Source organism: Engystomops pustulosus, chromosome 2 (genome assembly GCF_040894005.1).
Source record: "Engystomops pustulosus chromosome 2, aEngPut4.maternal, whole genome shotgun sequence".
Lineage (NCBI taxonomy): Eukaryota > Metazoa > Chordata > Amphibia > Anura > Leptodactylidae > Engystomops > Engystomops pustulosus.
This window is the reverse complement of record NC_092412.1, coordinates 246799796-246808406: the sequence shown is the minus strand read 5'-3', so window position 1 is coordinate 246808406 and position 8611 is coordinate 246799796. Positions and strand designations below refer to the sequence as shown.

The following is an 8611-nucleotide window of genomic DNA, read 5'->3' as shown; positions in this document are numbered from 1 at the left end:
GTGCCTCCGGCATCCCGAAGAGGAGCCAAACTACCTGAAGAAGAGCTGAAGGACCCGAGGAGGACCCGAAGAGGCATCAGAGAATCTGAAGCAAGAAGAGGACCTGCAGGGGATGTTGGAAAGGTGAGAACAATGTTAATATTTTATAGACTCGAGTATAAGCCGAGTCTATACAGTCGATTGCTAGAAAAAGAGTCAGATGCTGGGAATGAATAGTAGTTCTCCCTGGGGCACTCCCGATGTAGGGGTCCCTGGCTAGATGGTAGAAAGGAGGCCCTTGATGTTAGCAGCTTGCAGCAAGGATCACACGGAGACAAGGAATGTCCACCATAAACTCACAGTTCATTTATTTACAGAACACAAACTTCAATGTAGGCGACAGGCCACGGCAACATTTCCCCTGGTCCAGGTCGCTGGTTGGAATGAGTTCAGCAAAGGTTCCCGACAGCCTGGTATAGGGAGCTTCTGGCTGGAGATGGGGGCTGTTCAGCAGCAGGGTGCAGGTATAGCTCAGGGTCCTACTGAGATGTGGACCGTTCTTACTCCATCTTAGATCTGACTAGAAGTTTCCAGCCACAAGGGGTTTTATAACTTCCCTTGGGAGTAGGCAGTTCAGGGGTTATCCAACCAGGACCTTTGTATAATACAGAACAAACATGACATCTTATTGGTCACAGTATGAATATATTCCCTCCAGGCAAATATAAAACAACTGCAATACCGCATCTACCATTGCTAAGGGATAAATATATCATATTAAGGCAAAGTACATGTTCTTGAAGGTAACATCCTAACATCTACCATGTAGATTGTAGGATTAGTTAGCCATATTGCTCCCACATCATAAGGACATTGGAGGTAGACACACTTAGTAACCTAACCTGTCTGGTGGTCCATTACATGTGTGTGTGGGCCCTGGTGCTGCTCCTTGCTGGTTGTGTCCGGTGCTGCTCCCTGCTGGTTGTGTGCGTGGGGGTCCGGTGCTGCCCTCTTCTGGTTGTGTGCGGTGCAAGGCGTTGAACCCTGCTGGTCATGTGTGTGGTGTCTAGCAGTTAACCATGCTGATTGTGTGTGGGGCCCGGGATTGCTCCCTCCTGGCTGTGTGTGGGGACCGGCGTTGCTCCCTTCTGGTTATTTGCAGGACCTGGTGCTCCTCTCTGCTGGTTGTGTGTGGTGCCCAATGCTTCTAACTACTGGTTGTGGGTCCGGCATTGGTCCCTGCTGGTTGTGTCCGGTGCTGCTCCCTGCTGGTTGTGTGTGGGGCCAGGCATCGCTCCCTACTGGTTGTGTGCGGTGCCCAGCACTTCTCCCTGCTAGTTGTGTGGTGCCAGGTGCTTCTACCTACTGGTTTTGGGTCCGGGGCCCGGTAGTGCTCCCTGCTGGTTGTGTCCGGTGCTGCTGCCTGCCGGTTGTGTTCAGGGCCAGGCATTGCTCCATACTGGTTGTGGGTCCGGGGCCGAGCCTGGCTCATTGCTAGTTGTGTGTAGTGAAGGTTTTGGATCCGGGGCCCAGCAGTACTCCCTGCTGGTTATGTGAACGGCCCGATTCTGCTCCTTGCTGGCTGTGTGTAGGCTTGATGCTGTTCCCTTCTAGTTTTGTGCTATGGGCCCCGATTTTCCCTGCTGGTTGTGTGTGGGGCCCGGGTGCTTCTACCTCCTGGTTGTGAGTCCGGGGCCCGGCATTGCTCCCCGCCGGTTGTGTGCTATGGGCCCCGATTCTCCCAGCTGGTTGTGTGTGGGGCCCGGGTGCTTCTACCTCCTGGTTGTGGGTCCAGGGTCCGGCATTGCTCCCTGCTGGTTGTGGGTCCCAAGCCTGGCATTGCTCCCTCCTGGTTGTGGGTCCGGGGCCCGGCATTGCTCCCTCCTGGTTGTGGGTCCGGGGCCTGGCATTGCTCCCTGCTGGTTGTGGGTCCGGGGCCTGCCATTGCTCCCTGCTGGTTGTGAGTCTGGGGCCCGGCAATGTTCCTTGCTGGTTGTGTGCTATGGGCCCCGATTCTCCCTGCTAGTTGTGTGTGGGGCCGGGTGCTTCTACCTCCTGGTTGTGGGTCCCGGGCCCGGCATTGCTCCCTCCTGGTTGTGGGTCCGGGGCCCGGCATTGCTCCCTGCTGGTTGTTTGTGGGGCCGGGTGCTTCTACCTCCTGGTTGTGGGTCCGGGGCCTGGCATTGCTCCCTGCTGGTTGTGTGTGGGGCCGGGTGCTTCTACCTCCTGGTTGTGGGTCCGGGGCCCGGCATTGCTCCCTGCTGGTTGTGGGTCTGGGGCCTGGCATTGCTCCCTGCTGGTTGTGGGTCTGGGGCCTGGCATTGCTCCCTGCTGGTTGTGGGTCCGGGGCCTGGCATTGCTCCCTGCTGGTTGTGGGTCCAGGGCCCGGCATTGCTCCCTGCTGGTTGTGTGTGGGGCCGGGTGCTTCTACCTCCTGGTTGTGGGTCCGGGGCCTGGCATTGCTCCCTGCTGGTTGTGGGTCTGGGGCCTGGCATTGCTCCCTGCTGGTTGTGGGTCTGGGGCCTGGCATTGCTCCCTGCTGGTTGTGGGTCCGGGGCCTGGCATTGCTCCCTGCTGGTTGTGTGTGGGGCCGGGTGCTTCTACCTCCTGGTTGTGGGTCCGGGGCCTGGCATTGCTCCCTGCTGGTTGTGTGTGGGGCCGGGTGCTTCTACCTCCTGGTTGTGAGTCCGGGGCCTGGCATTGCTCCCTGCTGGTTGTGGGTCTGGAGCCTGGCATTGCTCCCTCCTGGTTGTGGGTCCGGGGCCTGGCATTGCTCCCTGCTGGTTGTGGGTCCGGGGCCTGGCATTGCTCCCTGCTGGTTGTGGGTCTGGGGCCTGGCATTGCTCCCTGCTGGTTGTGGGTCCGGGGCCCGGCATTGCTCCCTGCTGGTTGTGGGTCTGGGGCCTGGCATTGCTCCCTGCTGGTTGTGGGTCCGGGGCCCGGCATTGCTCCCTGCTGGTTGTGTTAGGAATGCAGTAGATTTGGGCTTGGAAACACACCCAGGCGGCCATCACTGTACACTGTGGTAAATATTGTAGCTATGGATACTATCTTCTTCATATCTTCCCTTACAATTCATAGTCATAACTTGGGTTTACCATATTTGTAATATTCTGTGGGAAATATCCCCCCCGAGTCACTTTCTTATGTAATGGTTGGCCCACACCTAGTGCACTTACGGGATCCCATACGGAATGAGTGAAGGGCTTTCCCCGGTCACCATGAGGTCACACAACAGTCGTGGTGAATCACCCATAAGCTGATATGTATACATTTATGATGAAATTACCTCACATTCCATCCGGATGACACTTACAGATGCTTCTCATGACAAGTTATCTCTGAAAATTCTCCCTATTTCAGATTTTTTCCACGTGGGGCCATAGTGATGCATCTCTATGGATTCGGTGGGTCAGATGTTTTGTGGGCCCCATGTCAGGCCGTGTTATGGAAGACCGGTGTCTGTCAGTGTTGTGACACCAGTCGGCCACACGTCTTCTCCTTCTTCAGGCCACTGATCCACTAATGTGCCGTATGGCTAATATGTTTCGTTTTATTTCAAGGCTCTTTCATTGGTCGAACATTGACACTGAGTCGATGACTAAAGGCGTTCCTCATTGTACACTAGGACATTAAAGTCCAGGGGGGAGATTTATCATTGCTCTTTTTGTCTATATTTTTCGTCATTTTGGCGCAGCTGTGGTACAAAAATATTTTTGTGACTACCCCCAGATTACCCCAATATCTGCATATCCTTTAATCCCTTTAATTAACCTGTAATCATTATTTCCCCCACTAAACTAGCAGCCCCCTTAGGTAGAGGATGAGATCACCTTTCTAGAATTTCCACATTCTTATATAATCTCACATAAAATATAGAAAATCCCCCCTTTCATATGCAAATAAACTGAGAAGAGTCAGTTTTTTCATGAAATGAGTCACCTTTAGAAGCGGCAGTCACCTAAGAAGCCCCTATCCTCCTAAACATGCTGGTGTTGTATTAAAGATAAGATTCTCATATTCCAGGCTTGTGGTTGTGTGAGCTACAGAAACGTCAGTTTAAGAAATAGTTGGGAACTGGATCTTTATCTGCATTTCAAGCTCCCAATTATATTTTTAGCTGCCTTTATCTCCTGTCTGACAAGTCTTATGCAACCTGAAAGATGAGATTCTTATCTTTAATATGACACCAACATGTTTCTAGGTGCTATAGAACTGAAAATAGGGGAATCTGAAGTGACACTTCCCCTGCAGCCTCTAAAAGTGACTCATCTCAGGCAAAACAAGACTCTTTTCAGAGATTTTTTATGGGTAAGCAGGTGAGATTTTACATAAAAGAGGGCATTTTAGAGAGGACATTTCATCCCCGAGGGGACTGGGGTAAAAGCTGGTGGAAGGTTCCCTTTAAATGTAACTGTTTTATGGACGTCATTGAACCCCCGACGTGGCGTATTTTTAATTTTTTGCGTGTTTCCAGTCGCTGTAGTCCTCGTATGTTTGATGCAGTTGTTTTATTTGTTGCAGCCGTCACAGACAGGTAGATATCATCACCCATCTGCTCGGCATTAGACTCCCGCCCGCGGGGGAGAGGAAAACAGAGGAGAAGTTTACAAGGTGGAGGAGAGACGGAGCTGCATCTCATTACGGCCGGGAACACATGTCTTCACTGATAGCAATTACCTTCTTTATTTCCTAATGGAAAATAATCTGAGAGGAGAATCAAAGGTCTGAATGTGCCGGCACTTCCTCGCTAGACGGAGACGTCCTCAGTTGTGGTAAACCACTGTTCTGTATTAGGATCCCGCTCCTCCGCGCGCTGTGGGATCCCAGCTCCACGGATAGAAGTAGCCGTTAACCACGAGAAGCAATGACAGATAACCGCTCGTACACAATCCCCGGGTGAAAATTGCTCTGGTAATTTAATAATGAAGCCGCGACGGCCGCTGTCACACAAAAAAACTTGCAGTTTTAGGAGATTTCGGTCATAAGATGAAGGGAAAACACATAAATCTCTGGCGCTGTAAAATAAATGGAAATGTGGAACAGTCTGTATTGCTGGGGCCGAGGGTGCATGTCTATTGCTGGGGATGAGGGTACATGTCTATTGCTGGGACTGAGAGTGCATGTCTATTGCTGGGGATGAGGGTACATGTCTATTGCTGGGACTGAGAGTGCATGTCTATTGCTGGGGTTGAGAGTGCATGTCTATTGCTGGGGCTGAGGGTGCATGTCTATTGCTGGGGCTGAGGGTGCATGTCTATTGCTGGGGCTGAGGGTGCGTGTCTATTGCTGGGGCTGAGAGTGCATGTCTATTGCTGGGGCTGAGGGTGCATGGATTGTAAAGTCTGATCAAACCCACTGCGTGTGCCGCCCAGACAGACCGATCCGAACACTGAGAAGCTGGAACCGGACCGACATGATGAGGAGTCCGGGCCAGATGTTCCGGACAGCACATGCAGCAGGTTTCACTGATCAGACCCCCTCGTGTAAGACCGGCTGAAGGTCTTTCTGCCCCTTATCCCACCCTCATAGTTTGCCCACACTGTATACTACCTAGAATAATGGCTCTTACACCAAATATTCTCACCTTTTACAATGCCCCATTCCCCTTTTATTGTGGTCCCTTTCTCTGCTCCCCCTCTTATTATGAACCAGTCTCTGCTCCACCTCTAATTATGAGCCAGTCTCTTCTCCCCCTTTTATTATGAACCAGTCTCTGCTCCACCTCTAATTATGAATCAGTCTCTGCTCCCCCTCTTATTATGAGCCAGTCTCTGCTCCCCCTCTTATTATGAACCAGTCTCTGCTCCCCCTCTTATTATGAACCAGTCTCTGCTCCACCTCTAATTATGAATCAGTCTCTGCTCCCCCTCTAATTATGAATCAGTCTCTGCTCCCCCTCTTATTATGAACCAGTCTCTGCTCCCCCTCTTATTATGAGCCAGTCTCTTCTCCCCCTCTTATTATGAACCAGTCTCTGCTCCACCTCTAATTATGAGCCAGTCTCTTCTCCCCCTCTTATTATGAACCAGTCTCTGCTCCACCTCTAATTATGAATCAGTCTCTGCTCCCCCTCTTATTATGAACCAGTCTCTGCTCCACCTCTAATTATGAGCCAGTCTCTTCTCCCCCTCTTATTATGAACCAGTCTCTTCTCCCCCTCTTATTATGAGCCAGTCTCTTCTCCCCCTCTTATTATGAACCAGTCTCTGCTCCACCTCTAATTATGAATCAGTCTCTGCTCCCCCTCTTATTATGAACCAGTCTCTGCTCCCCCTCTTATTATGAACCAGTCTCTGCTCCACCTCTAATTATGAATCAGTCTCTGCTCCCCCTCTTATTATGAACCAGTCTCTGCTCCCCCTCTTATTATGAACCAGTCTCTGCTCCCCCTCTTATTACGAACCAGTCTCTGCTCCCCCTCTTATTATGAACCAGTCTCTGCTCCCCCTCTTATTACGAACCAGTCTCTGCTCCCCCTCTTATTATGAACCAGTCTCTGCTCCCCCATCCCTGTCGTTGGTTCCCATTGCTTGGTTAAATGTATAAATAGATTTGAGATGTGGGTGTGGAGGGGTATGAAGGGGGGGAGGTGCGCCCAATGTATCAGTAGGCCAGCGAGGGGCATGAACGCCTATATGCCTGTTCAGGCGCAGGCTAGGGCACAATTCTATGCCAGGTCAGACCTTGCGGGGAAGTGCTCCTCTGGTGCAGCGGCACTGCCAGGGCCACCATCATACACTGTTCACGTATGATAAATGTGCCCCCATAGGGGAAAATTACCAAGATGCCTCAGCCCTTGATGTTTTTCCCCTTCGAGATGGTCCCACGGTCGTGCAATCCTACGGCCGGTCCACCAGGAATGGGATCAGTCTCTCATGAGTGTGACGGCACCAGGGGTAGCGCCTTTACAGATAAAATCACCCCCTTATATAAAACCCAAAAGGAAAGATTGTAGACATGAGATTCTATTTATTCTTACAGACGATAGATAATTAGATTAATGACATGAGACAGATCATACACAGAGTGTGAGGGAGATGTTGGATCATGTAGCAATATGATAATGTGGATTGTGTGGAAGTGTCTCCTATACCCTGGCGCCGGAGTTTCCACATATTAACGCAGCGATGTGAAATCCCTGGCACAGGACACATCTCTGCACTAATTATCCGGGGCCGCTGCTTTCTCCTCGGGCCGCTGGCAGCGCCAGGAATCAGCTGCCGCCACATGTCACACACAACAAATGGATGTGAGGAAGCGTCAACATGCTTGTCCTCATCCCGTGAGTCATGAAATGAAACCGGCAGCTGAAACCGAGCAGATCCGTGATAAACAAGACCTCGGACCACATTACTCCACCTTATTTACTTAGCAGGACTTCTCCTACTTTATGGGTTATTTTGATTTACAAAACCAAATTTCATTACCTTATAATGAAATCCGGAGATAAAAGAGAAGTAGAGTGAGAAACAAATTCATGAACATCACATTTGATTCATTGGGACACATTTACTTACCCGGTACTGACGCAATCCCCGATCTGGACTGTCCGACGAGGATGAAGTCCGGAGCGGTTCACCAAGATCCTGCACGTGTCCCTTCCCCCGCTCAGGTCCGCCGGAGTTCACCATCTTCTTCCCGGTGCATGTAAGTTCATTGTCTTGCGACAGCTCAGTTCGAATCAGTCGGGTTGTCCAACGGCCACTCCCCCCGATTTGTGTCGCATGAAAGCGCAAAAATGCAATTGCGTGCACCAAAAACCCCAATGGAAAAGTGGTCGGCGGACCCTTAGTAAATGTGCCCCATGGAGAAATATGTAATACTCTCTCTTTCCTCTGGGGGCACTGTCGAAAAATTACGAACTTACGGAAGATGGTATGGAGCATGCCCTGAAAAATCCTTGGATTTGCATCCCTCTACATTTGTTTTACAAATAGCACATAAAGTCCCTTTAAGCACATCACATAATTATTACACATCACATTCCAGACACCTTAAGTCGGTCCCAGAGACCAAATATAAAACACAGTCCACAGACCAAACATCATTAGGAATAAAAAACCTAAACTAATGGACAATGGACATAACCCCTAAATAATGGCCTAGAAAGGAATAGAGAATTACTTCTTATCCAAAAATTTGTAAATATGGACCAAAACAGGGTCCCCCTAAAAATAGAGACCTTAATATAAATTTACACCTCCTTCATTAAAGGACATCTACCACCAGGGTGAAGGATTCAACAGGTCATACAGATGCAACATCCCCCACCGGGGCCTAGCCTTTTCTCGGGGCCTGGAGACAGCCGGGCCCGCAGTACCTGAGTGGCTGGCAGTTGCGGCCTAAGCACGCTTGTGTCACGGTGCTTGGTATGGGGAACCGGAGGGCTGTCCTACAGCCTGGCAGGTCTCCAGCAGGTGGTGTTGGCAAGAAATGATGAGGGAGCGGCTGCTATAGCGGATCTCCCTGGGGCAACCCTTTGGTGTCTAGAGTATGAGTCTCTGTGTGGTGGACAGGGTGCCTGTGATGATGGCAGCCGTAGTAGCAGGGACCAGACGGAGGCAGAGGTTGAACAAAAACAACTTACAGTTCTTTATTGGAACCGACAGGAACCGCAGCAACGTGCCTT

The 8611-nt window shown here is 50.8% G+C and overlaps 1 long non-coding RNA gene across 1 annotated transcript; it reads right to left on the bottom strand.

Annotated features, from left to right (window-relative positions):
• Positions 1 to 323: 323 nt before the first annotated feature.
• LOC140116794 (uncharacterized) lies at positions 324 to 1021 on the bottom strand. Its single transcript, XR_011852966.1, has 2 exons — positions 882 to 1021; positions 324 to 634 (listed from the first exon to the last, which is right to left on the bottom strand). It is a non-coding gene; the product is annotated as an uncharacterized lncRNA (long non-coding RNA).
• Positions 1022 to 8611: the final 7590 nt, after the last annotated feature.